The 8,481-nt window shown below is 38.2% G+C and overlaps 1 long non-coding RNA gene across 1 annotated transcript; it reads right to left on the reverse strand.

Moving 5' to 3' along the window:
- Positions 1 to 2,067: 2,067 nt before the first annotated feature.
- Positions 2,068 to 3,997, reverse strand: LOC112154531. Its single transcript, XR_002920659.2, has 3 exons — positions 3,504 to 3,997; positions 3,274 to 3,415; positions 2,068 to 3,183 (listed from the first exon to the last, which is right to left on the reverse strand). It is a non-coding gene; the product is annotated as an uncharacterized LOC112154531 (long non-coding RNA).
- Between the last annotated feature and the right edge of the window lie 4,484 nt (positions 3,998 to 8,481).

Raw genomic sequence — 8,481 nt, forward strand, 5'->3', positions numbered from 1 at the left:
GGTGACTATTGTAGGTTTTTATTCCATTTAAAGAGGGGTACAGATAGTTTTGTCCTTGTCTGTATTTCTTTATTCAATTTTCAATTTTTAATAATCAAATAAATGATCTTCTGGTCACCTTTCTGTGAAATTTACAAATGTGTGATTACCAGTTGGATTCAGAAGACGGTGCAATCAGTGCAGAACATCATGGATGTGATGGTTTTATACCAAAGCTAAAATTTCTGTATAAAGGACATGTCAGATCACTGTTTTTCTAATCTGCAGCCGCAACGATTTTCTTTAAGAATATTTAAAAATACACACATTGACTTGATTTTATAAATATTTAGTAAATGAAATTATACTAACACCCAAGGGGGTGGTTGGGGGGTTGGGGGGGTTGCTCCTCCTCTGCCCCTTCGTCACAGAACATCACCAGTGTTGTATTTCAGGAATATATGTATTTCTCCAACATATTCTCACTCCCAAGACATGGACGTTTGGTTAGGGACCCCTCCGTGTCACTTTTTGACGTTTTGGGTGTCCCCCAACTCGTCATTTATTGACGTACTAACTGTTTCCATTAAATCATTGATCCCCAACCTCTGGGCCAACAACTCTGGACAACGAACCAGAACAGGTCCAGAACTGCGACGCGTAGTGCACTGCTACCCAAATCCGGTTCTGGTAAATGGTGTATACTTGTATACCACTTTTCTACCTTCCTTGAAGGCCCAAAGCGTTTTACAGCCACACACACAATCACACACTGATGACAGCTCCCCTGGCGCCAACCTTCCACCAGAGACAATGTGGGTTTCAGTGTCTTGCCCAAGGACTCTTTGACACAAGGGCGGACAAGCAGGAATCAAACACACAATCTTCCGATCAGAGGTTGACCGCCCTACCTAACCCGACACCGGACCGGATGCAGTACTGGACCCAAACTGGCACCAGACGTGGTACCGGACTTGAAACAGTACCTGGTTATGGTACCAGTATTAGATTAGAGTACTCGTACTGGACACGTCGCAAGGATCAGAGTGCACCCGGTACTGGATCTTGTACTGCCTCCCCTTGATTTTACAAACAGCCAGCACATCAAAAAACGACAAGTTGGGGACACCCAAAACGCCAAGAAAGAGGGGTCTTTAACCAAACGTCAACTTGTGACCAGTTGTGGATGAGAATATGTGTATTCCTCACATTTTCAGAGCGTCCCTCTGTAGTCCTTCAGGACTGTGTCGCTCATGTAGACAATAAATAAACCTCTAGCTTCCTCACAAAACCATGTGCACTGCCTTCACTCTTAAAATATTTCTTTATCTTATCCTGGCAAAAAACAGGTTGTATCCCCTCTGAGTTACATGAAGCCACACAGCTGACTTCCTCCTTTGTGTTGAAACTGACAGATTTCCATTGTTCTCCAAATGTGCTGACTGTGTGTTTGAGAGACAAAAACTCAACAGCTTCAATGTCAGCCAGGACACCTGAACCATGGCGAGCCGTCGCTCGCTGCGTCCTCCTGGCTGAGTCTCCGATCTGTTAAGAATAAATCCGAACAGTCATTAAACGAGCAGCTCAATTATCTAAACTTCACAACCGAGCTATTTAAGGGAAAGCTAATCACATTAGATCAGTTCTCAGTGACCCCACCCCTCCCCTCCCCAAATCAATTATCTCACCAATTAACACCCCCCCACACTTGCAGCATGAGCAGAATTTCCTTTAGCATGAGAGAATTTTGTTTGTGTTTTCCCATTCCTCTCTGCAAAACAGTCGGCGCCTGAGAGGAAGAGCACCGAAAGAAATGATGGAGACTGACAGAGGAAAGGAAAGAAGAATGGATGCCGGTGGCAGAGTTTGTGAGAGGGAAGATGGCAAAGAGATGAGATTCCCGGTTATCTTTTATGGCAGTTACACTTTGCAGATTTTGATCTGAGCCGGCAGAGAGGCATGTGAGGCAGGCTTCATCTGGATCCTAACTGATTATCTATTTGTCAACATTTCTCACAATTTCCCCCCTTCCCAAAGCCCCAGGGAGGTCTGGGAATATTGACTTCCACTCCTACAGGATGTAAAGACAGATTCCAAATTGAGTGGAGAGACTCCTTTACTGTCAGGGTCGACTCTGTGCCTCCCAGTGACGGCGGGAGCTCTAAATCAGGGGAGTATTTAAAGATCGACCTTACTCACAGCGGTGGTGTGTCAGTTTCCAGGGATCTCAAGTGTAAAGAGACTTACAGGCCACCGTCCAGCCAGCAGCGACCTGAAACTTAAGCTGCAGTATCCAATCCCCATCAAATCTGATTTTCCATTCATTGGTTAATAACCAAAGCATGATTTATCTGTCTAAAACTAGAAGAAATATGTAGCTGATTTCAAATAAACGACCGAACAAGCCGAAAGCCTTAACGGGATTTCAGAAGCGATCAGCTACATCAGTGACAGCAGCCGTAAATGGATTACTAATAGAGAAGAGTAATGAATAGTGATCAGGGGAGAGGAGGCGGAGCTCTGGACGCACACGGATGAAGAGATTGGGATGCAGCAGGCACAGTGCACGGAGAAAATAAGCTCCATAAATCACATCCCTGTCCCAGATGTACAGAGTCATTACATTTTTCGGCTGAGTGACTTTCAGCCGAGCCCTTTAAGGGAAAAGGACAAAAACAAAAATGGACAAATAATTTATTATTTTGAATTATCACAGACTGAACCATTTTTAATCATTTACTAACTGGCATAAATGGATTAAAACAGTTAACAAGAGGAAAAATACTTTCTAAAAGTCTTTAAAGTTTTCTTTGGATTGAATTACTGTGATTAGTTCCTCTTCATGCTTTGAACGTCTGGTGTCAGAAAAGACAGTAAAGTCTTGTGGATTCATCCTGTCCGGGTTAGCATGGTCATTTCATTAGCATATTGTTTGTTGCGTCCATCACAGTCAGGAACATCCTGTCACCTGGCATCGCTCCTGGCTGAGCAGAGCTTCACATCTCCTGAATTTAAGGGGACAATGATTTTTAAAAGTCCTACTCCATCAACTTTTGATCTATAGTCAAAGTGCTCCCAGAGGTCTTTTAATTAGGATTATGTAGGTTTTGGCCGAAAAAAAAAAAAAACTTGGGTCGTTTTCTAGGTCATAGTTTCTGCAGAGCGACAGGAGTTTATTAGAAATTCCTGGAAATTTTTAAAATCCTGGAAAACATCAAGAACATTTATATGTTTAACTTCTATTTCCTAGGAAGAGTCTTGGAGTCGTGTCAGAAAGAAAATGTTTGTTCTTACTTGTAAAAGTTTCGACATTTTTGTTGGAGCTGCAGAAGATCCGGTCTGAGGCGGGCCATCCGGGTCGGTTTTCTGCTCTCTGGTCCTCTGGATTGATTCCAAACATCACAGCATCTTCTCTCCAGCTCCAGCTGATGTCTGCCTGAAACAAAACTCTCATTCAACACAAACATGGAACTCTCTGTGTCTTTAAGTCTGTAGGATTTCAAAATAAAGGCTGCCATACTTACTGCATGTTTCAAAGATGGAGTCGGTCCTGCAGCTTTTCTTAAGACGCTCAGTGTTGGTGTTTTCCTCTCCAACACCGAGGACAAAACAAGACACAAAACAAAATATCTCCTTAGTGATTCATTCCACAATAACAGCAAGAACATTTCAAAATAAAAGCTGAACTGTTGAAGGAAACTGTTTCTACTTACATGACTTGATTAGTCTCATTCCAAACAGGAAACATAAAAAACAAAAAGATCAAAAAGTTTATGTTAGTGATTTCAATTCAATAAAATAAAAATCTGAAGTTTTCTTTTGGTAAACATGAATCTGATTTTTCTGTTCATCCTGTAATTAATCTTCAAAAATGATTTATATCATTCAAGTTTGACTCACCTTTTTCATGAAGATGATCCTAGTTGGAAAAGAATTTGTTAGTTTTGTTGTTTTTGTTTGTTATGTTCAATAAAATTTATGAAAATTAAAGAGGAACTTACTGATTTTTATTAAAAGAAGTTTGTGTTTCTGCTGCTGAAAAGGAAAAACAACCTGCAGAAAAATTTGTTTTAAAAAGTTAAGATTATTTAAACTAATATCTAAAAAGGATGAAACTGATCAAAATGATTTTAACTTCTAAACTAGGAAAGAAAATATAAAGAAAATACTTACTTTAGTAATAATGAAAGACATTTAAACAAAAAACTTCAAAAATAATTATTATAAAAATAAATTAATAAAAGATAACTATAAATAAATAAAATAAAATAAAATATGTAAATAAATAAATAAATAAAAGACGCTAATCAAAAAAATAAAAACTTCTAGAAGGAAAGCAGGAAGTGTAAAAGAGAGAAACAAAGTGGATTTTTTTTGTTGTTTTTTTTAGTTTTTTATGTAGAAAAAGAAGAGGAAGAAGAAGTAAAACCTGAAACACTAAGAATTAAAAATAAATTAGTTGTTTCCGTTCACCTAGAAAGCGTTAAAGAAAAAAACAAATTATTTCCCAGAATGTGTCAAAAGTAAAAAGAGATTTTTTTGTGTGTGTTTGTGTCACATCTCGGGGTTGTAGGGAGAGTCGCTCAGCACACCTGTGAACGAATCCACCAGCATGCGAGCCTCTGCAGCAGCAGGGGCAGACTCTACCAGACGGACGGCGGCTCCTGGGGCGCCGGAGGCAGAACCTTTGACGGACAGAGAAGGAGGAGTCAGAGAATCATTCACCTGCATCTGTACACTCATGCAGCAGCGTGGAGACGTGTGACATGAAAACTTTTTGTCTTCTTTCAATGTAACAAACATTTCTACAAACATCTGGAATACTCTCAGCAGGCGGGGGTGCTGATGGACGCGGCCTAGACGGACCAGGTTCGTCGGAGCCGTCGGAGCTGCTGTCCTGCTGCTGCCGCCGTCTCTGTAGCACAAATGAACACAAACAAACTCCTTAGAGAGAGACCACAGAGAGTTTGAGGATCTCGTCTAAATAAATCATTTAAAGGGTAACCAGAGAGTAAATCAACTTTTTTTTGGCTGTTGACCTCCACAAAAGGGCACTAAAAGTGTTGTCTGTCTATATTTTGACAATTTAAAATACACTTTCTGAAATTATGGTATGTGTGCTGCCCCCTACAGGTTAAACGAGGTATTACAGTTGAATGTTGTGATTGGTCAACTGGTGCAAGTCCTACATACAAATATGTTTTTGGAAGGAAGTTGGAAATTATATTGGAAATATAAGTAAAAAACTGTAAATGTTTTGGATAAAGAAGTTATTCTGGGTTACCTTAATAATAAAGAAACCAAAATTTTATTTTTATTACACAGTCATTTTTTTATTAGCATAATTCCATATTCATAAAACCAAATTGTCTAACTTTAAACCTAAACTCCAACATTTTTAATGAAATCATTCAGGACTGTAACATCATCAAACAACTTCAAAACAAAAAGGTAATTCAAACTAATTGATTGTTGAAAAATGTATTGAAACTTGAAGGTTTTTGGATTGATCTTTCCTTTTTCTAATGTTTTATTTATATTCATATTTTTGTTGCTTTTTTCTGCAATGTCTACACATTTCTTTTTTCTAATATTCATGTCTGTAGTTTATAAAGATGTTCATTTAGTCAACAATGTACTTTTAGGTCAGCCGAGCATTAGCATTAGCCTTCCTATGGAAAATTCCATTAAACGCTAGCATCAAGCTAGTAGACATTAGCTTTATGTGCTAAATTGATCTCTTATGATGCGAATGATGCGATTATGGATCTGTTAAGCTAAAATCGATTCAAATCGATTAATCGATTTTTATCAACCTGGTTTAAAACATGTTTTGTGTGTCTTATAACTGAGTAACACATGAAATATAAGCATAAAAACCTACAAAACATGAGTTGGTTTATGGGACACACAAAAATGTTTTAGAAAACAATACATCTGTTTTAAGAGTGTTACATGTTATATTAAAAGTGATTTCACCCACAATAACTAAGGTGCAAAAAGCAAAACAATAAGTCAGATTTGACACATATCACAGGGTTAGCATCATTGGAAAAGTGTCTGAGTATTACACACCTGTCTTATATCAGAGAACCACAAGACCTTTCAACCTGTCTAAGGTTTCCTATCTTACCCTCTGATTTCCTGTTCGTACTCGGAGACATGAGTGCTATACGTGCAGAGTTCTCTTCACTGCCCTTTGCAAAGCAAGAGCAACAATCCTTCGTTTTAGCCGAGCAGTTTGTATTCAGCTAAAGAGCAAAAAACGAAAGATATTCCATCACAGGGGATAGAGAAATGGAATATTACAGTAACTTTATGCTAACTAAAAAAAACAGAAAAACAATGTAAATCACATTTTTGCAAAGACATTTTAATTAAACACCAATCACAAGTTGGCAAAAACATTTTTCATTGAGACTTTTCAACTTGGATTAGTTTAAATCAGGGATGGGACCAAATTAAAAAAATCAACATTAGACGGGGGCCAATTATGGCGAGAAAAAAAAAAGGGATAAAAGGAAAAATGTTGTTTTTAAAAACTTTAAAGACCAAGTGTCATATGTACAGTTAACAGAGAATAAGAACAAACCGAGCAAGATTTAAAACATTATTTTAACTGAGAAATAGACATGTCTATGTGACGTTCTTTTACAACCTAAAGGGTTTTCTATGCTGGTGTTGTGCCAAGGTACCTCCCCTCTGGCAGAATTTATTTCCCCGCTTTCTGGCATCGTTGATTTGTTTCATAACACTCATTTTATGTCCCAAAATGCGTTAAAAGAAGGTGGATGATTACAACATTATTCTGAGGTTTTTGGGAGTTTATTGTCATATTTGAAACTTTTTCTACATATTCTACATAAAAAACTGCTTTTGTGTGTTAAAAAAAATATCTTTACCTAATTTAGGATAAGATTTATGAAAGTGACTTTATTATGGAAGCATGTGACAATTAATAAATAGATGTTAATTCTACAGCACAGATTCTGGATCAGCTACGATCCGACAGAATCCGTGCCCCCTCTCGTTGAATTATGTAGAATATGTGGAGGAATAAAATTAAAACAAGACAATAAATTCCCAAAAGCCCCAGAATAAAGTATATCCTAATCATCCACCTTCTTTTAACACTTTTTGGGACAAAATATGAGCATTAGGAAACCAATCAGCAATGCCTGAGAGCAGGGAAACGCATTCTGGCGGGGAGAACGTAGCTTAGCACAACACCAGGCCATTTCTAAAACCACAACTGTAGCTGTCTTCAGTCATAATTACACACTGGATTTGGGATTTTGCCCTTTTTGTAAACATTATCTGCTGTGCAGCGTAGCCTCATTGTTGTCCACTGAGCTTGAAAGCGCGTTTTCTCCTCGATAACTCAACACATTTTCCTCAAAAGAATCTGCTCTGGCTCTCTCTCTGAATCCCGCTTAACTTCCGCTCTACTGCTGTCATGATTCTTCCTTTCTCCGCAGAGGCGGTGACATGGAAAAGGTTGTCTGCCCTCTAGTGGTAAATTAATTCACTGCACCATTGACACCTTGGTGTAATTACTTTTTTTACCTGCAGATGTCACCAGAAACCACAAAACATTTTTTTCCCAATTTACAGCTGGTTTAATAAAGTCCACACAAATTTTTCCTGCGGGCCGCACTTTGAGAACCCCCTGGTTTAAAACAAAATAAAACTTAAATAATTTAAAATCCGCATTTGTAGAGTTCGAACATTGCACATTCCTAATTTTGTGAATCTTCCACCCAAAGCTGTAAACCTATGTACGGACAGTAATTTTGATCGGCAGGTTAGACGTGTATTTCGACTGAATCTATTTCATTCAAACTCATCCATGACCGGATGAGCGTCTTTTATGCTACATACACACACCGCGGTGTGATGCGTGTTCAAGAACACACTGAACGGGCATTCTTTAACTAGCTTTTAGCACATGATGTTCACACTCGACTGTTGTTAGCACATGTACTCATAGTTTAAAGTGGTACAAATGTGGTAAATCTTGCTCCAGGTTTTTTCTTTCACATCTCTATCCCGATATATGAAACTTTATGATCATTAATTCTGGCTGGGTACAAACTGCAATTATTGATCTCTCCTGCATGATCAAATTTCAAATGGTTGGTACGTAAATGAATTTAGCTTTTAAGGTGTGTCCAATAGCCGTGGTGACACGTGAATGCAAGAGTTTTGAATACGTAAGTCCGAAACTTGCATTTATGTTTGATTACATAGACTTTTTACTGAGAATGGTTGCTTCCAATACTTCTTATGCAAAATAGTCCCGAAGCTTCAGCTGTAATTCCATCTTTAAACTTCCATTTTTAGCTATCATTAATCAAACATTATTTAATACTATTCATTGCAAACAACTGCAACTGCACTTCCTCTGTTTCTTAATGACCTTTCTTTAATTACTGAAAAGACAGCAGTTTTCCTGCTTTGTCTGCTGCATTTGACTCTAACACACTTCCTTTGATCAGCATT

Source organism: Oryzias melastigma, linkage group LG19, assembly GCF_002922805.2.
Source record: "Oryzias melastigma strain HK-1 linkage group LG19, ASM292280v2, whole genome shotgun sequence".
In the NCBI taxonomy this organism is placed as follows: domain Eukaryota; kingdom Metazoa; phylum Chordata; class Actinopteri; order Beloniformes; family Adrianichthyidae; genus Oryzias; species Oryzias melastigma.